The 23425-nt window shown below is 39.6% G+C and overlaps 1 protein-coding gene across 3 annotated transcripts in view; it reads left to right on the top strand.

The window, feature by feature from the left end:
• Positions 1-23425, top strand: part of CHST9 (carbohydrate sulfotransferase 9) — a 239816-nt gene that overhangs the window by 135753 nt on the left and 80638 nt on the right. The window lies entirely within an intron of this gene.

Genomic DNA, 23425 nt, shown 5'->3' with positions numbered 1-23425 from the left:
AAGAAAAATGATATATCAGTCCCTCTCCTTTTCCATGATTTCATACAGCAAGTCATTTTTTTTTTATTTAAAACAATATTTTCACAAAGCAGACAAGACAAATTCCCAGGATAATAGTGGAGATTTAAAATGAGGGGAAAAAACCCTGAAATCAGATCATGCCCTCCTTGGGACATGTTGAAAAATTGGAGTAGTAACTGAATCACTGTTCATCCATCCATTTGTACATCCATGCATTCATCCATTCAACAGTCAAGGGCCATGCTTATTGCTTCCAGGTGTGTAGAGGTAAATAAAGTTCTCTACTTGTCTCTATTGTGCTGACACCCATAAGTTGAAACAGAGGTGGAGACAAACAAGTTTCTCATGTGGTAAGGGATGTGTTTTCCTTGTGAGCAAAGTGCTTTGGGAACACAGAGAATTTACCATTAAATCTGACTGGAGTAACTGGGGAAATAGTCATAGCAGGTACAACATTTGAGCTTATTCTTAAAGGAGAAATAGAATTTCTGCAAGTAGAGAAAAGGACAACATTTCTAATCCATGTGAGCAGAAGTATGGAGATAGGGAAGCACATGGAGTGCGCAGAAAAACAGAGCAGACATAATTAGTTGCAGATTAATGAGGGGTGGGGAACAGTGTATGAGATATACAGGGACATTGCTAAGGAAAATGTGCCCTTACTGGGTGATTAGAAACAGCGGTTGGAGCTTAGAGAAAGACTTGAAAGGTGAAGAAATGGAACAGGATAAAGCCACTCGTGAACAACCGAGAGAGCCTTTAAGAACATAGAATAGATAGAACCAGCTTCTCCCTGAGATAGAGGAAGTAAAAAGAAAAAAAAGATAAATTCCAAGGTGGATATAAAGAAAATGGAGGAAGTTTATATCTGGGAGCCTCCATGTTTTCTACTCTGCCATTAGATAAGCATGGGATATAGAATAGGACACAAGTTTGCATCCCAGCTCAGCTGCTGTGAAAGACATAATGTGGGCAGGTCACATGACCTGTCTACATTTCAATGTTACCTTCTGTAAAACGGAGGCAAAAGAACACTTAATTCCCAGGCTGGAGAACTACATAAAGTATGCGAAAGTACGTTCTAAACTGTAAAGCACTCTACATCGAGAAGCAGCCTGACATAGTGGCCAGAACACACGCTGAGTGACCTTGCTTAGCACTTGTCTATATCGTGGGGGTAACAATATGTAGCTTTTATGGGTTACTGAGATTATTAAACATAAGGTTTGTACAGCCTATGCATATAAAGGCTCTCTATCAATGGGAGCAGCTAGATGGCTATCATCTGAATAGGAGCTTGTCTCCTGGGAAAGAGAAGGAAACTTTCCCACAGAAAATGAAGACAAGAAGGGGACATATAAAAATGTTGTTAGGGGGCGCCTGGGTGGCTCAGCCGGGTAAGTGTCCAACTTCGTTCGGCTCAGGTCATGCTCTCGCAGTTTGTGAGTTTCGGCGCTGCGTCGGGCTCTGTGCTGACAGCTCGGAGCCTGGAGCTTGCCTCGGGTTCTGTCTCCTGTCTCTGCCCCTCCCACACTCATGCTCTGTCTCTCTGTGTCTCTCAATAATAAATAAACATTTAAAAAACTTTAAAAAAATGTTTAGGAGGAATTAAAAGCTCATTCTGAAAACAGGCACACATAGCCATGCCTATGAGCTCCCGACCAGCCAGAATGGATGACTTGGTGGGCTGGAGTTGGGAAGGGTCCAGGTAGGTACTATGCTATTGAGGGAACCACTGAAAATGTTGGTCAGTGCAGATCCCAGAAGCTTGCAGGCCTGCTTCTCCAAGACCTGTACTCCAGCCTCAACACTGAGTTAGCACGGTGCTGCCTTTTCTGTTCAGAGTCCGCAGCCTGTGATCCTAAGGCTCTTGTCATTATCAGGTAACTAGTGAGTTGCCTAACTTGCCCAAGGTCCAATGCTCCCCTTTCCACTAAGCTCCCACCATGGGGCTACTGCTCAGAGATCCTCCAGCCCCTGCCTGCTCCCTCTCCCTTCTCACCTCCCACCCTTGGCTCTCAGTCTCCCCCAGCCTCTGCCCAGCCTCCCTTTCCACTTGAGATTTATTTCTTCCCTAGCATATAAGGCAGTGAAAACCTTTTCCACAACTCTGGAATAAAAAACCTGGAGTTTGAACCAAGTAAAAAGGAGCCAGACTGCATTCCCTTGGTCCCTCACGCCATCAGCACTCATTTGAGACCTCAGTACAGAGCTCACTGGTTCCAACAGGCAGGGCCACGCTTCCTCTCCCACACTTGGAAGTGGGTTATCTCACCGGCCACTAGGATAATGTCCGGCGTCCTCCTAAAATGTTTAGTGAGCCTTGGGGACCCCAGGAGAGAGCTGCCAAAATCTATCATGATAGCTACTAAACTTACCTCAGAGGGAGATTTGAATTGCTAGAGCGTGTCCTCAATTTGCCAAATGGCAGTAATAAAGAAAATATAGGCTGTATTGTGCACATTATTGACTCCTATTTTAATTAATGTAAGACACATTCCTCATTTGGGAACATGGTTGATTCATTCACTTGGTAATTATTCATTAAGGATATACTAAATTCAAGGCACTACTATCCAAGATCTTTAAAGATAATGAATACAAGCATTTTCCATGGATAACATTTGAAACATAAGGAAAATCCTGTCAAATTCAGACAAAACTCCAGGTTTCTGTGAATGTACAACTGCAAAGACTCGTTAGGGACTGGGAAACCCCAGAGCTTTTTCTTCTCTTTTCTCAGGCTTGGTTCTCAGTGTCCACTCTTCTGTGAATGCCAACAGAAAATCACCTCTAAGTATCTTGCTTCCTGAACACTCCTTTCAGGCAGCTGTGGTAACCTATGGACGTGTAGATTATTACAGAACATACTACATCCTCACTCCCCACACGTCCTTCCCTACGTGTCAGGAGCCATGCTAAAGTGCAGCCCGTCTCTGCCTTCCCCAGAGAAGGGAGCACCAGGCAATGCTTCTGCTGACTCAGTGTCAGACTGGGTATTCTCCCACCATACCACAAACATACATCAGCCCTTTCCTGAATGTGCTTTAATTTCCTGGGGGCCTCTACAGCGACCATTTCATTCCTGCCTGGTTTGTCTGCAGTCTTCATTCTAGATCTGCTAGAGGAAGCAACTCAACCCTCATTAAAAACAGACACAGACATTATCTCTCCATTTCATTTCTTTAACCCCACGTAAACCTTCTGTTTCGTTTTGTAATCAATATGTCTTCCGTTACTAGGTTCTGTGTGTATTTTCCTCTTTACCGCTCATCTCTACCCTTTATGTATCTCTGAGTATAGTAAACCTTGGAAGACATTGTTTGGCTTATTTGCCCCCGAGTTGGAAGAACACAAGACTCCTGTCAGTTTCATGGCAAACTCAAACTTAGGAGTGCATGTGCAGCAGTATTTCATTTACATATTTTTCTCATTGTTCTTTAAAAATCCTTTGCTGCATAGTGCAATGATGTTCACTGTGAGACAATCCCGTGAATCCCTGCAAGCGAGAATACAGTCCAGATTGCACCATCACAGACTTGGGGACCTTGATAGAATGTTCAAGGCAGAGTCTAAAACTTGAATCTTCTTACTCTGGATCCTATACTTCCTTCAGCCTCCGTTTATAGATCCTGGGGAGAAAAATGCATTCCTTCTCTTTCATGAGTGGAAGTAATTCAAAATCATCGCTTAAGGTCATTGAACTGAGAAATGTTCCTTGGATTTTCATGAAGAAAATCTTCAGGCAGGGTTTATGTCTGAGCAAAAAGATACACACATTTGAGGGTAATACCTTTTAACATATTGATAGCATACTCTCCCCGGAGCAGAGGGACCACCTTTGTGGAAAAGCTGCTGTGGTGTGTGATTTTAAAGGAAGAGTAGTCCTAGTCCTAGGAGTGCCTGGTCATCACTGAGGCACCCCTGAAGAGAGTCAATCCACAAAAGCCGTGCTCACGCCTCGATTTTTGCATTTTGTGGATGCTTTCTCCTAGACACAGTTCCCAGAAGGGACTATTGTTTATGTGTTCTCCGTGTCCTTGTGCTCACTCAGCTCCAAGGAGAGGAAGCACATCTCCTATTCGTGAGCACTCCAGATTGCAGAGATGTGGCTTCTGTCCTAGTGGGGACTCCAGCCCCACACTGGGCATGGCTCGGGGCATTTTCTGGAGCACACAGTGCTGGTTCCTCTGCACTTAGCTTCGCTGGGGAATGAGGAGAACTGAGAAGAGGTAGTATGGTGCTAGAATCAAGGTTGGATTATTATTAAGGTTAGAGCGTGAAGGGGATAGTTACCCACATTGTGAGTGTCCCTAGCTGGAGGCCCTGCCTTTGTGCACACCCAGGGACACGCTTCCCATCATCAGCCAGAACATTCCTGTCTGTAAACCTAGGATTACAGAAGCTGGTCGGAAGGGATAGTTACGGACTTTTCTACAGCTTTCCTGAGCTTATGTGAGAATTAAGCCTTACAAATCTTATAAGAATTGATGAACATGGTGATATTTTTAAAAATGCAGCGTAAACCTTCAGATTCATGGCCTAACCATCTCAACTGAAAAGCCCTTATGCTTCAGGATTAAAAAAAAAAAAAGTGTCTATGCCAGCCTTACCCACTCTCAGACAGACTCTAGTATTCAAAGAGCTTGCAAATTCTGCACAAACTGACACTGTTATTCCCACATCTCTAAAAATAAACGGTGGAGTTGTTGGGGTCTTTTTTTTGGTAGGAGAAAGATGTACGTTATTGTTCTTGTCTGGAAATAATTAACAAAGAAAAAGTGGCATCCCACAGTTAATTTAGTCGTTCTTTTAAATATTTTCCTGGTACCTGAGTTACACGAACATAGTATTTTAATAAGCTGATCTGCAAGTGTTTTTTTTTCCCCTTCTCATTGAGGTGCAAAGTAATCTAGAGGGTCAAGGTTTCCAATCTTTTTCTCTTGCATTAAAATGATCCGTCATTTCCATTGTGGCTACACCCAAAAGTCAATTTTTGGTCTGGTTAAAGTGCCCTGTAGAATAATTCAGTGGTTAGGAAGATGAAATTCTTCCCAAAGTGTAACTACTCCACTTGCTGGTGTACTGAAGCAATGACATTCATCTTTGAACCGATCCTGATTCAGAGCAGGGGTTTTTTGTAGTTGCTTTTCAGCGTTTTCTTTCCCTTTGAGCAATGTTTTTTATCTTTACGTTTTGAACGTCATAAGAAATAGAGGCTTAATGTAATGAAATGGGACAAATTAATGCTTCCATCATACCTTGTAAACCAAGTATATTAAATTCAGGAGAACAAGAATTTCTAAAATACTTCTCATGGCTAGAAAGTAGAGAAATATTCTGAATGACTTAACATTAGAGATTTGCTTAATAATAGAGTCCATCAATTTTTTGAATTGAGGTACACTTTCTATACAATAAAATGAACAAATCTTAAAATTTCAATCCAATGAGTTTTGACAATTGTTTACACCCTGTATAATGGTCAGAATAAGATATTAAATCTCATACCCTAAAGATTTGCCTCATGGCCCTCTCGAGTCAATTCCAATCCAAGACCCCACCATCTCCCTCTCACCCTCTCATCTCCTGTGTACTCTCCAAGCAACTACTTTCTTATTTCTATCACCGTAGGTTAGTTGGGCCCATTCTTAGACGCATCTGAAAGGAATCGGACAACATACGCTTTGTAAATGCTCCCTTCACTTACCCTAACGTTTCTGAGATTGTTAACATGTATCGGTACTTCATTCCTTTTTTAAAAAATTCTCAATGTTTATTATTGAGAGGCAGAGAGAGACAGAGCATGAGAATGGGAGGGGTAGAGAGAGGGGGAGACACAGAATCTGAGGCAGGCTCGGGTCTCTGAGCTGTCAGCACAGAGCCCAACGCAGGGCTCGAACTCAGAAACTGTGAGATCATGACCTGAGCCAAAGTTGGACGCTCAACCGACTGAGCCACCCAGGTGCCCCTATGCTGATCATCTTTTTATGTACTTTGAACCTTTGTATCTTCTTTGGTGATCTGTCTGTGCAAGTTTTTTCTCATTTTTGCCCAATCACTTGTCTGTTGTTGATGGCAGTTCTTCATATATTCTGGATATACGTCCTTTGTTAGATACATGTATTGTAAATAGTTTCCCAGTTTGTGGTTTACCTGTTTATTTTATTTAAAGTGCCTTTTGGGGAACCTGGCTGGCTGAGTCGGTACAGCATGCGACTCTTGATCTCAGGGTTGTAAGTTCAAGCCCCACATTGGATGTAAACATTACTTGAAAAAATAAAATCTTTAAAAAACATAAATTGGGGCACCTGGGTGGCTCAGTCAGTTAAGCGTCCAACTTCAGCTCAGGTCATGATCTCACAGTTCATGAGTTCAAGCCCCACGTCGGGCTCTGTACTGACAGCTCAGAGCCTGGAGCCTGCTTCCGATTCTGTGTCTCCCTATCTCTGCCCCTTCCCCACTGATGCTCTGTCTTTCTCTCTTTCTCAAAAATAAATAAACATTAAAAAAAATTTCTAAAAACATAAATTACCTTTTGTGAACTTAAATTTTAAAATTTGACAAAGAAAAATAAACTTTTTTCATCTATGGTTAATGCTTTTTAGTGTCCTAAGAAACCTTTATTTACCCTGAAGTTGGGAAGATATTCTGGCTATGACTCCAAAAGTGGTGATAGCAGCTTTTTAAATTGAGAAGAATAATAAGGACAGTTTGCAGGCAGATAAAGAGTCATGTTTATAATGACTGAAACACAGGGCTGTCTCTGCACTTTTATAAGTTTGTGATTACTTGTTAATTTTCAAGTGTCTCCTTGATTTATCCTCTCTTTCTGAGAAACAGAAAGTAAATTTGGGTGTTTCGTGAATTGTCAAGATTGAAGTACTAGGAAAGAAAGCTCAATGTGAAGTTTGAATGCCCTATGTATGATAATGACTTTAGATAATGATCTTTATAGTAGAAGTGATTTTATAGCATTATTCACTGTCCTTGAGCAATGACTTCAATTCCAGGGAGCCAGACCATGCTATTTCTATTTTGTAGCCTCATCTCTGCAGCAAGAGGATGAGAGCAAATTATCAGACTTTCCTAATAATATCATTTGTTGGATCCGTTGATTTAAATACAGTTTTTAATATCTTAAATATACAGGCAATATATATGTGTAAAATTCTCTTCACCTTTACTAAGGTGATGCTCTAACATCACCTAGAGCTAAGGAAAGCTCTGATAATATTTTATTCCTTTGATTAATATTTATTGATCCATACTGGTGCTAGGGACTGGTTATGCCATGGTGAGCAAACAGATCAGGTACTGACCTCTAGGGGCTTACTATCTAAATGAGAGGAGTCAGTCAAGCAGACAAAGGTATCATTTAGATTTTGTTAGATGCTCTGCAGGATATTACAGAACACTATGAAAGAGAGTAACAGGGATGATGTCTTTTAGGGATGCCTGCCTCAGCAGGTGACGTCTAATCAGAGACTTGGGCTGAGAGAGCCATATAACAGATGGAGAAGAGCAGTCGGTGCCGAAGCAGCACAGGTGAAAGCCTTAAACAGTTAAGAGCTGGTGTGATCCAGATGAGGGTCGTAGGGGGTAGTGAGCAGAGGAGAGAGATGACGTAAGGTGAGGTAGGAGAGAAAGCAAGATCGCCGAAGGGTCTTATTCACTATGGTCAAGAGTTAAGTTGACGAAGACTGCCCTACTTTTCAGAACACATTTCTCACAAAATACGTACAGGGCGCTTATAGCTAGAATAAAGGGATATTAATTAATATTTTGTCTTAGAGTCCCTGAAGAGTAGTTCGTATTTATTTATAAGTCATGACTGATAGCACATGTCCTGGGATGACTGGAGTCACTCACTGGTGTTCATTGAACAGAATTGTCAAGACAAGAGCTCCATGGAAGTGTGAAGCAGAAGGGGGTTGCTAACCACGCGGTTTTGGATTTAGAACCCACCTGTAGGACATGAGGTCCCAGTGCATGAACATACTGAAGAAGTAAGAAGAAGGCCAGGAGTCAGATGGTTGGGTTGAGGCAAAGCCTTGAAATAATGTCTAGGATTTAGGATGAGACCATGTGAGGGACAGCAGACCTCATGTACACCAACAATTTATAGATTATTCTCAGGCAGGTGATGTGGACTGAACGGAGAGAAACCAGAAGCAGGAAATTCCACTAAAAAGAGTTTGAAAGAGTTTGTGTAAATTATGAAGGGGGGTAAAGAACAGGAAGACATGAAACCAAGAATCATTGTACAGAAATCTCTACCAATTGGTCAGGTATTTTTTTCAGGTTTGCTGACCTGCTTTGCTGACAATCAATTTTCAAGACCATCCAAGTCTGTTAGGGTATAAGAGCCCCTACATGACTCTCTCTGTGATTCAAAGTTATTTCCAGCCATTAGGAAGTATGGACAAAATATGCTAGTGTGTGTCCTTTCACACAGAGTCTTCAAGAGAGGCAAGGGTGTGGCTGGAAGCTGTCACCACAGCTCTAGGCAAGCAGATGAATGAGCTGGGTGCAGGATCAAAGTCAGAATCCTCTCCCTGCCTCTGTGCCCCCATCAGTAGCCATGTGCCCCATCATTAGCCTTTCCTCTTCTCAGATAAGCAATCCTCTGGCCCTCTCCCAAGGGTGCACGGTGCCTGCATAGACATACAAACAGCTCCCTCTCTGGTGATCAAATAAACTTGGGAAAATAAAAACCATGTTTCCCCATACTGAAGAGACTGGAACCCTTTGAAAGAAAGGTATCAGAATGGCTAAAAACAAATAAAATACCTGCAAACTCAGGATGGTGAGCTTGCAGAAGAGCCAGAATGCAATGGTTACAAAAATGTTTTTCAGGAAAGTCAAAGAATTTCAGTACCTTTTTGTTGTTGCTGTTGTTGAGTGTTGGGGTCTAGTTGGATATCTGCCAATGACAACAAAGCACACGAGTTTTGGCAGAAGCTCACACGGAAGCAAATATTCAAGAACAGTGCATTTCATCGGCGGGAGACAAATGACTGGATGTAAAGATAAAACAATAAGGGATGAAGGACAGAGTCCTTGGTAACACACACAGTGGGAATCGATGGAGAATTTTTTTTTCATGGAAAAAAGGAAGATATTTAAATGGTGAGAACTTAAAAAAGCAAGAAAGAAGAGGATCACAGAAATAAAGGTGAAGAGAATGTCTACAATGTACTGTTAATCATGTTGACTATGATTGAGAAATCTAAGAGATTTAAAATAGTACAAAATTCCCCTGGTCTTTATAATGTGTTTGCAGAAAATATTTTTTAATATGAAATTTATTGTCAAATTGGTTCCCATACAACACCCAGGTATTGAGGAGGACACCTGTTGAGATGAGCACTGGGTGTTGCATGGAAAATATTTTTCAATTAATCACAGTTCAGTTCAATTTTTTTCCCAGAAATGGGCTGTATTTCTTACATAAATCCTCTAGATCGTGATTCACCGTTTTGGAAATCTAGAGGTTAGTCTATGGATGAGGTTGGTGGTTTTGTAATAGAGTAGTTTGAGGGTTATTTTGTAGTACTAAATAGGTTTTTGTTGAATTGGTTGCAAAAACATTAGTTTCAACAGATCTATGATTCTTTAGGTTTCCCATTCATTGTATTAGATATTTTTTTCATACCTCCTAAGGCTAAAGTTGGCTAGTTGATGTCACTGTGGAATTGGAACAGGGGAACATAGAACTAATTTCCTTATTTGACTTTTAAATCAGTTTTTTGTGTGTGTTAACTACAATTGAAATGTTTCGATTATGAATAATGCCAGGAAGAACGGGTACACTCCATTGACTTTAATGAAATGCACATGTTCTTGCCGGCTTGTGAATGATGGCCTGGTAGCAGAGTGCTTGAATCCTACTATTTAATATTGGCTGCACTCACATATTGTATTTATGATACTACTTAACCACAGTCATACTTTTTAAAATTTTACGTACACAGGTGAGCTTAAAATTTTGTTTCATCAACTTTTCCAAGAGAATGACATTACCAAAGGTGTGCTCATAAAAGCAAGAGTCAACAACCAATTTGTTAAATTCATATTAGCTGACATCTACTACATGGCTATTATTTGAAAGGCACCGTGCCAGATTAATTTTCAAAGAATAAACAAATCAACTAGGTAATTAAAACTTTAAAGTTCAATCTTTAGTCTTCAGTGCTAGTGACTATAATAAAATGTATATAATGAGTTAAGTATTAAACAACACTTGCTGCTAATATATACAAAAAAAGAGGAGCAACCAGGGAGATTCTGAATAATGATATTAATTGCACAGTGCCTTGAGTAAAATTCTGCTAATTCTTTTTAAACAGTCTTTTCTTGAGTTCTGTCTTTAGTGATTGTTAGAACAGTGAAATATGCTCCGATTCTTGTAAGTGTATTTAAATTTCATGTCATATATCCACAACTTGAAGCTAAAGCTACGTTTCTTGTGTGACTATTATTTATTACTTTTTAAAATTCTGATATAGTTAACATACAATGTCATGTTAGTTGCAAGTGTACCAGATAATGATTCAACAGTTCTATGCATTACCCAGTGCTCATCACAAGTGGAGTCCTCAATCCCCATCACGTATTTCGCCCACTCCCCCACCCTCCGCCCTCCTGGTAACCATCAGCTTACTCTTAAGAGTCTGTTTCTTGGCCTCTCTCTCTCTCTCGCTCTCACTCTCCTTTGCTTATTTTTGTTTGTTTTTTAAATTCCACATATTAGTGAAGCCATATGATATTTGTTTTTCTCTGGCTGACATATTTGACTTAGCATAATACTCTCTAGCTCTATCCACATTGTTGCAAATGGCAAAATTTTATTCTTTTTTATGAATGAATAATATTCCTTTATATATATATATATATATATATATATATATATATATATATATATACTACATATACCACATCATCTTTATCCATTCATCTATCAATGGACACTTGGACTGCTTCCTTACTTTGGCTAATGTGAGTAATGCTGCAATAAACATAGGAGTGCATGTATTCCTTTTAGTTGGTGTTTTTGTGTTTTGGGGGGGGGGGGCAAATACCCAGTAGTGCAATTACTGGATTGTAAGGTGGTTCTATTTTTAACTTTCTGAGAAACCTCCTTATTGTTTTCTGCATCAGCACCAGTTTGCATTCCCACCAGCAGTGCATAAATGCTCCTTTTTCTCCACATCCCCACCAGCACCTGTTGATTTTTGTGTTTTTGATTTTAGCCATTCTGACAGGTGTGAGGTGATAGCACACTGTAGTTTTTATTTGCATTTCCCCAGTGATGAGTGATGTGGAGCATCTTTTCATGTGTCTTTTGGCCATCTGGATGTCTTTGGAGAAATGTCTGTTCATGTCTTCTGCCCATTTTTTAATTGGATTATTTGATTTTGGTGGTGTTGAGTTGTATATGTTCTTTCTTTTCAAGTTTATTTATTTTGAAAGAAAGAGAGAGAGAGAGAGCATTAAAGCTGGAGAGGGGCAGACAGAGAGGGAGAGAGAGAATCCCAAGCAGGCTCCTTGCTGTCAGTGTAGAGCCCAACACAGGACCTGATCACACAAACCATGAGATCATGACCTGAGCTGAAATCCAGAGTTGGACACCTAACTAACTGAGCCACCCAGGTGCCACCGTGTATGTTCTTTATACATTTTACATTCTAACCCTTTATCAATATGTCACTTGCAAATATCTTCTCCCATTCAGTAGGTTGTCTCTTAGTTTTGTTAATTGTTTCCTTTGCTGTGCAGAAGCTTTTTATTTTGATGCAGTCCCAATAGTTTATTTTTGCTTTTATCTCCATTGCCTCAGGACACATATCTAGAAAAATGTTGCTACGGCCGATATCCCAGACATTACTGCCTATTCTCTTTTCTAGGATTTTTATGGTTTCAGGTCTCACACATTTAGGTCTTTCATCCATTTTAGATTTATTTTTCTGTACGGTGTAAGAAAGTGTTCCAGTTTCTTTTTCTTTGCATGTAGCTGTCCAGTTTTTCCAACAACATTTGTTGAAGAGATTATCTTTTTCCCATTGGATATTATTTCCTGCTCTGTTGAAGATTAATTGACCATATAATCGTAGGTTTGTTTCTGAGTTTTCTATTCTGTTCCGTTGACCTATGTGTCTATTTTTGTGCCAGTACCATACTGTTTTGATCACTACAGCTTTGTAATATAACTTGAAGTATGGAATTGTGATACCTCCAACTTTGTTTTTCTTTTTCAAAACTGCTTGGGCTACTTAGAGTCTTTTGTGGTTCCATATGAATTTTAGGATTGTCCATTCTAGTTCTGTGAAAAATTCTATTGATATTTTGATAAGGATGCATTCAATGTGTAGATTGTTTTGGGTAGTTTAGATATGTTAATAATATTTGTTCTTCCAATCCATGAGCATGGAATGTCTTTCCATTTCTTTGTGTCATCTTCAGTTTCTTTCATCGGCATTTTATAGTTTTCAGAGTACAGGCATTTCACCTTTTTGGTTAGGTTTATTCCTAGGAATTTTATTATTTTGGTGCAATTGTAAATGAGATTGTTTTCTCTCTCTGCTGCCTCATTATTAGGGTATAGAAATGCAACAGATTTATGTACCGGTTTTGTATCCTGTGACTTTACTGAATTCATTTATCAGTTCAAGCAGTTTTTTTGGTGGAATCTTTAGGGTTTTCTATATATAGTATCATGTCATCTGCAAATAGTGAGAGTTTTACTCCTTCCTCACCAGTTTGGATGCCTTTCATTTATTTTTGTTGTCTGATCACTGTGGTTAGGACTTCCAGTACTATGTTGAATAAAAGTGGTGAGAGTAGACATCTTTGTCTTGTTCCTGACCTTAGGGGAAAGTTCTATTTTTCCCCATTGAGTATGACGTTTGCATTGGGTTTTTTATATATGGCCTTTATTATGTTGAGCTATGCTCCCTCTCAACCTACTTTGTTGAGGGCTTTTATCATGAATAGATGTTGTACTTTGTCAAATACTTTTTCTGCATCTATTGAAATGATAGTATGGTTTTTATCCTTTCTCTTATGATGTATAACGTTGAGTGATTTGTGAATATTGAATCACCCTTGCATCCTAGGAATAAATCCCATTTGATGGTGGTGAGTGATTTTTTTTTAATATATTGTTGGATTTGGTTTGCTAGTATTTTGTTGAGGATTTTTGCACATATGTTCGTTAGAAATACGAGCCTGTAGTTCTTTCTTTTGTGTGTGTGTGTGTGTGTGTGTGTGTGTGTCTTTTTCTGATTTTGATATCAGGGTAATACTGGCTTCATAGAATGAATTTAAGAGTTTTTCTTCTTCTTCCTCTTCTTCTTCTTCTTCTTCTTCTTCTTCTTCTTCTTTTTCTTCTTCTTCTTCTTCTCCTTCTCCTCCTCCTCCTCCTCCTTCTTTGTCTTCTCCTAGTTTTTGGAATAGTTTGAGAATAGATATTAACTCTTCTTTGTTTCACAAGAGTTTTTTTGATTCCTTAGTCAGTCTCCTTGCTGGTAATCAGTATGTTCAAATTTTCTATTTCTTCCTGCTTCAGTTTTAGTAGACTATATGTTTCTAGGAATTTAACCATTTCTTCTTGGTTGTCCAATTTGTTAGTATATAGTTTTTCACAATATTCTCTTACAGTTATTTGTATTTCTGTGGTGTTGGTTATTATTTCTCTGCTTTCATTTATAATTTTGTTTATTTGAGTCCATTCTTTTTTTTAATGGGTCTGGCTAGAGGTTTATCAATTTTGTTAATCTTTTCAAAAACTCAGTTTCTGCTTTCATTGATCTGTTCTATTGTTTTTTTAGTTTCTATATCATTTATTTCTGCTTTAATCTTTATTATTTCTTTCCTACTGCTGGTTTTGGGTTTTGTTTGTTGTCCTTTTTCTAGCTCCTTTAGGTGTAAGGTTAAGTTGTTTATTTGAGATTTTTTCTTGCTTCTCAAGGTAAGTCTGTATTGCTATAAACTTCCCTCTTAGAACTACTTTTGCTGTATCTCAGTGGTTTTGAGCAATTGTGTTTTCACTTTCATTTCCTTACATGTACTTTTGGATTTCTTTGATCTCTTGATTGACCCATTCATTGTTTTGTAGCATGTTATTTAACTTCCATGTATTTGTCGTCTTGTCAGGGTTTTTCTTGTGATTGATTTCTAGTCTCATAGCATTGTAATTAGAAAAGATGCATGGTATAACTTCAATCTTTTTTAATTTTTTGAGGCTTGTTTTGTGGCCTGATATGAGGTTCATCTGGAGATTGTTCGATGTGCATTTGAAAAGAGTGTGTATACTGCTGTTTTAGGATGGAGTGTTCTGAAATATCTGTTCAGTCCATCTGGTCCAATGTGTCACTCAAAGCTACTGTTTCCTTGTGATTTTGTGTTTGGATGATCTGTTCATCAATGTAAGTAGGGTGTTAAAGTCCCCTACTATTAATGTATTGTTATTGATTAGTTCCTTTATGTTTGTTATTAACTGTTTTGTGTATTTAGGTACTCCCATGTCAGTGCATAAATATTTATAATTGTTATATCTTCTTGTTAGATTGTCTCTTTATAATTATATAGTGTCCTTCTTTGTCTCTTGTTACAGTCTTTGTTTTAAAGTCTATTTTGTCCAATATATGTATTGCTTTCTTTTGACATCCATTTACACACAGGTGTATTTAGATCTAAAATAAGTCTCTTGTAGGCAGCATATAGGTAGGTCTTGTTTTTTTTTATCCACTCTTCCACCCTTTGTCTTTTGACTGGAGCATGTAATCCATTTATTTATTTATTTATTTATTTATTTATTTATTTAGAAAAAGAGAGAGGGAGTGTGCATACCCCTGTGCACAAGCCAGGAAGGGGCAGAGAGAGGGAGAGAAAGAATCCCAAGCAGGCTCTGTACTGTCAGTGCACAGCCCAACACAGGGCCCGATCTCACAAACCATGAGATCATTACCTGAGCTGAAATCAAGAGTCAGATGCTTAACCAACTGAGCCACCCAGGTACCCTTCAAAGTAATTATTGCTAGATATGTACTTATTGCTATTGTGTTACTTGTTTTTTGGTTATTTTGTAGTTTTTCTCTGATCCTTTTTTCTCTTTCTGTCTTTCATGGTTTGCTGACTTTAGTGATATAGTTGGATTCTTTTCTCTTTACTCTTTGCATATCTAATACTGGTTTTTGACTTGTGATTACCATTAGTTTTGTGTATAACATCTTCTGCATATAGCAGTCTATACTGTTGATAGTTGCTTAAGTGTGAACCCATTCTTTACTCCTCTCCCCCACCATGTTTTAGGTATATGGTGTCATTTGCTTCTATGCAAATGTTACCTAGCAGTATCCATAGGATGACGTGATTTTAGAGTCCTCCTACTCCACCATCTTCCCCAGAAGTCTGTGTGATTATTTTTGCTAACTTTTTTAATGCTAAATGAGCAATCAAAGTCTAAAGATATACTTAACAATTGTTCAGTCAATATTAGAAGGATAAACAAGTTATTCATGAGCATGCTAATATTGTGTGTGAAAGAGCTTTGAAATGAACAGTAGATTCAGCATGTGTAACATGCTCTGAAAATTAGCTGTTGCACAGTCTTGCTAAGTGTTATATGCTGCACAAATTCATGGAATGAGAAATTATGAATACCACCCCAAGTGAAAGAACTGGATTTATAAGCCAGGACTCCACTATTCTAGCTTGATGGGGGTGTATTACAGAGTTTACCTATATACCACAGGGAGAGCCTAACATCTTGCCCACTAGAAAGTTCCATGGGCATATGATCTAATTTAATATACAATTCTTTGATAGATAGCCACTAGCTACAATTTTTAGCCCTATGTCCAAAATGGTTGAGGGTAAATTTTATTGATCATTGCAGATTTTTGTTTTATTTTGGATTCTGAACTTGAAAAATATGCCCTGGACTAGAGTTCTAAGCCCATTACACCCTAGCTGTGTGATTTGTGGAAACTTGCTTTACCTCTGAGATCCAGACCTCTGTTCTGATTTTGTTTGTTTCTTTGTTGTTTCCATTTCCATTTCAAATATTCTGTAAAGTGTAAAGAACTACATAAATTACAATTAACAAATATAAATGTATTTACCTATTTGCTGGTTTGAGGGCTTGGATGCCTCCAGTGGCATCAGAGGTGGGGATAATGTATGTGCCCCATTCCACCAGCATCCTGGAGAAAAGTTGGGCCAAGACACAGCCATATACATGTAGACCTGTGCACCAAGAGAGGGGGAATGCCCCCTTTCTTCTGTCTTGTGGGAATTTGGATCTATAGGCTGCCTCTCCTGATGAGGGAAATGGGCAGCAGAGGCCACAAGTCCAGCACATAGCCTGGCAACCCAGAAAAACCTTCTGAGGCACTCACCAGACAACCTATTTATCTCCCCAAGACTGAAAGTTTGGAAACATTTAAATAAGAGAAATAGAAATAATAGACAGTGATTTCAGCCATTCCAATTAAAATGCATCCCAAGTTTACTTCTTTGTCTTTCTACATGAAGGCTCTCCCTTGTCTGTTTCCACCCCTGCACTATAGTCCACCTTTCTCCCCCTCCCCTGGATGGCTGTTCTCCTCTTCCAGTTGGATTTCCCAACTGTGGCCACCTCCACTTTGCTAACCCCCAGCTTGCCCCTCAGTTATGGGTGTCACACAGAACTGCCCTTGTCATGTTCTTTCTCTGCCTGAGAATGGCCCTCAAAGTTTTCATGATCAGAGCTTGGCTTTTCAAGTTCTATCTGCATCCCATGCCCTCCCTTCCACTCATGCCAGACTTCTTGTGGCTTTGCATTTCCAAATCTATGAAGTTTTCAGCATGTTTATGCTACACCATAAAACACTCTCTGCCGTGTGTGTTCTCCTAGGTAAGACCCAAGTCCTTACCACTTCGGTGGTAGGATTCCATGAAGCTTTCCTGATGATTGCCATCCACAATGGTTTCTCACTTATCTGTAGTAAAGCCATGAAGTGCTGAGCAGTTTGGAATTTAATTGTCCCTCAGTTGTTCAGCCTCCCGGCTTCCTGGATGAGTCAAGAGACTGTATCATGAACGTTGTATGATTGATTCCCTGCCCTTCCCACATCAGATGCCTAATTACCATCTGCTTCTGGATTAATTGCCTGATACATGAGGGAAAGATGGACAACATTTTGGTCTACTTCATATTTTCCCACCATCAGCCTTCCTTCTGAGGCTTTGTGCTTGACTCTGGCTCCATTGCCCTCCCTTGAGCACTATAAGACTTTGGACTCTGGAATCAGATATAATGAGGCTCAAGCCTTGACCTTTTGTAGGTCCTGGGCATGTTGTTTAACCTCTCCAAACCTCCATTCCTCTATAAAATGATAATATATTAAGAGTTGGGGTTTGGGGAGGGAAGGGGAATTGTCTGCTTGTTTGTTTGCTTGTTTGTTTAAATGGATGTGTTGACCATTCTATAATGAACAGAGAGAAGTGTTTAAAGACACAAGTATAAAAAATGTGCTATTCTAGGGACACCTGGATGGCTCAGTCAGTTAGGCATCTGACTCATGATTTTGGCTCAGGTCATGATCTCACGGTTCTTGAGATCGAGCACTACATCAGGCTCTGCCCTGACAGTGTGGAGCCTGCTTGGGATTCTCTCCCTCTCTCTCCCTGCCCCTCCCCTGCTCGCTTTCGCTCTCTCTCTCTCTCTCTCTCTCTCCCTCCCTCACTTGAAAATAAAATAAATATTTTTTTTTAAATGTGCTATCCTATGAGTGCTCCTTGCATGCCATGTTGAGAACACTGCTATTCAGGTGACTGGGTGTGTTGTAGATGTGAAACCCGATGTTCAGGGGAATCACTTTTCTTGTCCACAGCCCTAGAGGTAGAAGGTGTGGAGTTAGGATACAGATTTGAGGCTGTGGGACCCCAAACCTCACACTCCTCCCATTCCACCTTCCCTGTGTCTCTGGAACACAGGATTATACCAACTGATCCTAAGAGAACATCTGTCTTGAATGACCTTTACAATTACTTCAAGTTGTATAACATTCATACACACTCAGTAACGTACATTGTCAAGTGCTCAAGGAGAGAGGGGCTCCTTTTTGCATATGTTGCTAAAATCATAATACTCTGAAAGAGGACAGTTGAAATGAGAAGAAACATTATAGACTTATATCCCTGGGCTAAAGCCAAGGATACTAGGTCCTGCTTTCAGCTGTCAAGTATCATTTATGATCGTAGATAAATTTACTTCATATGAAAAGAAGAAAATTCTGTATCTCCAGACATGTTATAAATGAAATTGATTACTGAATATGATATAATTATATTTAAGTAAAGAACCTAGCAGCCACAGAAATAATCCGTAATCTCTAAGACATAGAACCCCACACAGAAATCTGAGGTTAAAGGGTGATATAAATGAAAACAATAAAAGTATTACCTTGTTATGTTCGCTGGTTTAATTTAAACCCATGCTCTCAGGTTTTGCCTGGGAGGTTTATGGTACTAACTGTGTATTTCTGATGCAACCCAAAGTAAGTTACCATAGATTTGATTCCACCAAAGGCAAAAAGAAAGGAAAAGGAAAACAGAAAGGAGATGAGACAATGCTTTTTCACAATTCAATTGTGAAAGGACTTCAGAAGTTGCATTTCAGAAGGTGTGTTTTTAGAAGTATTTGATGGTAGCCTTTTCAACAGAACCACAGAATAATAAAAGCTTATTTAACTTAATTTTCCACTCCATTACTCCCCAAAGTACAGGACCAAGTGAAGGAATGTCCTCACAGATTGCATACCACATGTCAGAAATTTATTACCATACTCACTGGCATTATTTCACCCATTTCTCTGTAATATTTTAATTCCTAACTGAAGGCAGGGAAATTATACTAAAACTTAGATCTTAGTCTGATGATGCCCTGTCCACCTCCATTAGTGTAAAAATCTGTGCTCATTTGGTTACTAAGAGATCCTGAACAACAAATTCAAATTATCCAGCATACATTAAGCAATCATGCAGGCAGAACACCATGCTCTATAGAGTCTGTGGGCAAAGAAAAAAGTGAACGTGCAAACCCCTCCTCTCCTTCCTGGGAGTCAGTTCTGTGCCCTATCCATAGACCACTGCAGCCACCAATTCACAGAATTGTATCCTCAAGCCATATTCTTAACCATTGTAAGTTTTTCGTCCATAAAATGGAGTGCAGTCCAGGCTGGAGGGGAGATCAAATGGTCTCTCAGATCCTTTTCAACATTAAAGTCTTGAAAGAGAGTCCACAACTGAGTCAGCATTACACATACACATAAATTGTGACAAAATATTAAGTAGAACCGAACACGTTCTCCTTTCTTCTCTTGATGTTTAAAGCAAAAACTTTCCTAAACTACAGAGATATGTTTCTGTCTGTGTGTGAGAGAGGAACAGAGGGAGAAAGTGCTTGCAAGTGATTCCCTTGATTTCCCAGTTGGTGTTTCAGTGTTTTTGACAAAGAAAAAAACAAACAAGCAGAAAGCCTGTCACAACCCTATGCCTCAAGACTGAAGGGCCATTAAAGATCATGGTAGCATAAGAGATACAATTAGAAATACCAATATTATGGAATACTTACTGTGAGCCCAGCACTATGCTGGATGCTGGAGAATGAGAGAGCAAGGAAGGGACCTAGGGGCAGGCATGGATCCAGGGGCACAGGCTGGCGAGAGGCTGAATGAAGGCAAGCCTCCTGGCCTGGCAAGGAATTTATTGAACACCTTTTCTGCAAGTAATTTCCACTTTTTGCAATTAGCTCTTTTCCATTTGAAGAAATTTCTGCTCCCAACATGCTGTTTCAAAGAGGAAAGATTTATTAAGTTGTGGAGAATTACAAAGTATGCACAGAAGTACATTTAAAAGGATTGCTTTTAATACATGTTTAAGAGGGACAAGTAGAAGTGGGGGGGCAATATGTTTTTAGGATTCATATCTGATACTCACATTTCTGAATGTTGTTAAAGGACCCTTCGATCATTCCAAAAATTCATTCCCTAGCTAGATCGTTCTCTGAAATAATCATCTCATACTACCTCTGGTTTGAAATTTCATCCCCCAAACTCCATCTGGCACGCCTCTCCTCCTGAGTGGAGGACATTGCTGCATGTTTCAGGGAGCGTAACAGAAGCCATTCGCTGAGAACCATCTCAAATACCTACACCAAATCCGGAAAGCAGTTTGCTTCTCTTCCCAGCTTCCACCCCTCCCTTTCTGTTCCAGTGAAGGGAGCGGATTAGTGGTGAGTTGTTGCACCTGTGCCCTGGGTCCCATTTATTCCACCCTCCCGTGGACCTCCCTGAATGGGTTACTCACTTTTTCTCCTAGATATTCAACCTCTTCCTCTCTATGGCTTATTTCTGTCGGTATTCACAATGCTCTATTTTCTCCTTTAAAAAAAACAACTTTCTTCCCTGAGCCAAGCATCTCAGAAGAGTTATCTACATAACACCCCACCCATTCGCTTCCTGTTCACACCAATCTGACTTCAGTCGCAACCACTCCACTGGCTTGCTCTTGCTAATGATCTCTGTGTCGTTAAATTCAAAAGACACTTCGTGGTCCATCTGACTTGACCTGTCTTCATCTTATTACTCTTTCCTTCTTGAACCGCCTCCCTCTGACTATTCCTTTTCTATCCCTTTAAGGAGCGGTCTTCTCCCATCTGAATGGTACACAACAGATTCTTAGGGTAGCCCTAGCTCCACTCTACTTTGTGGTCTACACTCTTTCCCCAATGATTTCATCCACCCCTATAGACCAGCCTCTCCTCTCCACATGCTATGTTCAGAACTTCAGAGCCATGTAACCAACTGCCTATGGGTGTGCCATTATTATGCCTCCCTCAAGCCTGCACCTCCTCCAACATTCTCCATCTCAGTAAATGTCACCTAATTGCTCCTGTTGGAAACATGGGACTTATACTTTCCCTCTTCTGTAGCTCACATATTTAGTTATCAAGTCTTCACCATTTTAGCTCCAAAATGTCTGTCATGCTCTCTCTTTCTGTACTTCTCCACCCACCATCATCTCTCACTGGCCATAGAAACAGCTCCCTAACTACTCTCCCCATATCCACTTTGGTTCCTCTCTATTCCACTGCCCTTGTCAGAGCCAGAATGAGTTTTATCAAATGCAGATCTGAATGTGTGACTCCATAGATTGAAAAGTTTCAGGGGAAAATTGAATATTTCTTTCCATGATTGCATGTGCCTTTTCCCCCTTGACCTTTCTCTCTCCCTACTACCTGTTGCCATCACCTGACTCATTCACCTTTCTGTTGTACTGAGCTTCTCTCAGCAGCTTGAACACAGAGGCTCCTGCTGGATTCCCTGAGATTCTCTCCCCACCTCATTCCACCTATCTCCCCCCCAACTCCATGCTTTGTCTTGGGGTTCAGATTAAATATCACTTCCTCCAGAAAATTCTCTAATCTTCCCAACTCCTCCAGACTAGATTTGCTCTCCCTGCTCTTTGCTAACTTAACACCCTTTACTCATTATATCAGTTACCACAATTGTAACTATATACTTATTTGAGTAATTATGTTTGACATCTCTTCCCGATCAGACTATTTTTATTCCTGAACCTCCAGCAACTAGCATATTTCTAGCACATAGTAGGCCTCAAAATTTTCGTTGAATGAATGAATGAACTAGGCAGCGTTTTTTCTTTATCTCTTCTAAAATCTCCTTTCCAATCACTTCAAGTTTATCTTATATAGGTTTCCCATCCTGTAAGGAAACATCTGAGTAAAAACTAGCAAAAGCTTTGGTTCTATTTTGGTCCTAGTCCTAACCTAATTCTCTTTGAGACTGTTTGCCCTCTACTTTTTTCTAAACTACAAAGAGGGACTAAAAGAATAATAAATAATACAAGTGGAATTCAAAACCATTAATACATTGTATTATTCTCACAGTGAATATCAAAGCGTTTTACTTCCATTTGTTTACATTCTCAATGGCGTATATAACTTAGTATCTGGTCTTATAACCAACACTTCTTAGTGGGTGCCCTTCATGAGTTCTGCTGGTCCCTATATTCCTTTTCACAGATGTGGTGCAGGTTGAGAAGTTCATCTTCAATATTACAAATGTGAACTTTGACCTCATTCATCTTCCACTTTTTTCAGTTCTACTTTAAACATGGTTTTAGTTGTAAGTAGCCAAAAGTACATCTCAAAAACCTAGATGCCTCTACCCACAGTTGAATTTTGATTATTTCTGCTTCTGACTCTCCTAGCTTTATGGGATTAGTAACTCCCAAAATAAATAGATGTATAGATGTGTTATCCTGATTTAGATTTTGCAGGAATGATGGGTTTTTTCAAAAGTCCACGCACTTTTATAGGACTGCTTTTACGTTTAATAGGATATGGGCACAAAACCACATAGAAGCAGAGCTGATCATCATAGAACAAAGCAAAACAAAAGGGCCTACATGGAAATAGAACCTAAGCTGTGGCCTCTATAATACTGTGCTTTGAGCAAATGGATTAAACACGAAAATATATACACACAATTGGTAGTGCACAAAGAATCATTCATTCATTCATTTTTTCATCTAAGTATAATTTATGGAATGCCAACTACATGACAAGTATTATGTATTTACTAAATAAAAAATTATATACTTTTCTTTTTTAAACCAGCATCATCTTTGGGGCAAATCAAGTACATGATTAAATCAAAGAAATAGCCAGCTACTGAGGAGTAGTATCTCAAGAAGGTAATGTGAATCTGCCAAGGTTCCATCATCTCTCCAAGGCAAGGTCATGCTTAAAATCAAGAAGCCTGTGCCTTCCTTGTGAGAGGGCACCCACATTAAAAGATGTATTTCCTTCACATATTCTCTGATGCCCAAAGTACTCTTTAGCAAGAGACAGCCATTTCATGACATAATTGAAGGAAATACCTAAGTCCAGAGGTAACATATTGTCAAGGACTCCCATTAGGATGCAAGAAACTAAAATCCGCTTCTCACTGTGACTTTGATACCAAGGTATGGAATGTTTATATTGGACTTGACATTTTAAGATTTAAGAGGTTGAGGTGAACTCCATGGAATAAATGGGAATACACACACACACACACACACGCGCGCGCGCGCGCGCACTCGTATAGACTGGAGTATTGAAAACATTCTGTGCCCTCTCACCTACTTTCAGGCCATGCTTGATATTGTCATGACAAGTCTGCCTACTCAGGAGTCCTGCTTATTCACCAGTGTCTGGTCACCAGCCCTGAAGTTGCTCAGACAACTTGGCTTTGCTGGTCTGACTCAGTCCAGATCAGTGAGATTAAGCTGTTCCGTGAACCTTTGTATGTTGAGCAGAACTAACTTCTAAAATTGCAGCAATCCCAAG

Source organism: Acinonyx jubatus, chromosome D3, assembly GCF_027475565.1.
Source record: "Acinonyx jubatus isolate Ajub_Pintada_27869175 chromosome D3, VMU_Ajub_asm_v1.0, whole genome shotgun sequence".
NCBI classification, from domain to species: domain Eukaryota; kingdom Metazoa; phylum Chordata; class Mammalia; order Carnivora; family Felidae; genus Acinonyx; species Acinonyx jubatus.
The sequence above is the reverse complement of the archived record's forward strand: the minus strand, read 5'-3'. Positions and strand labels throughout refer to the sequence as shown.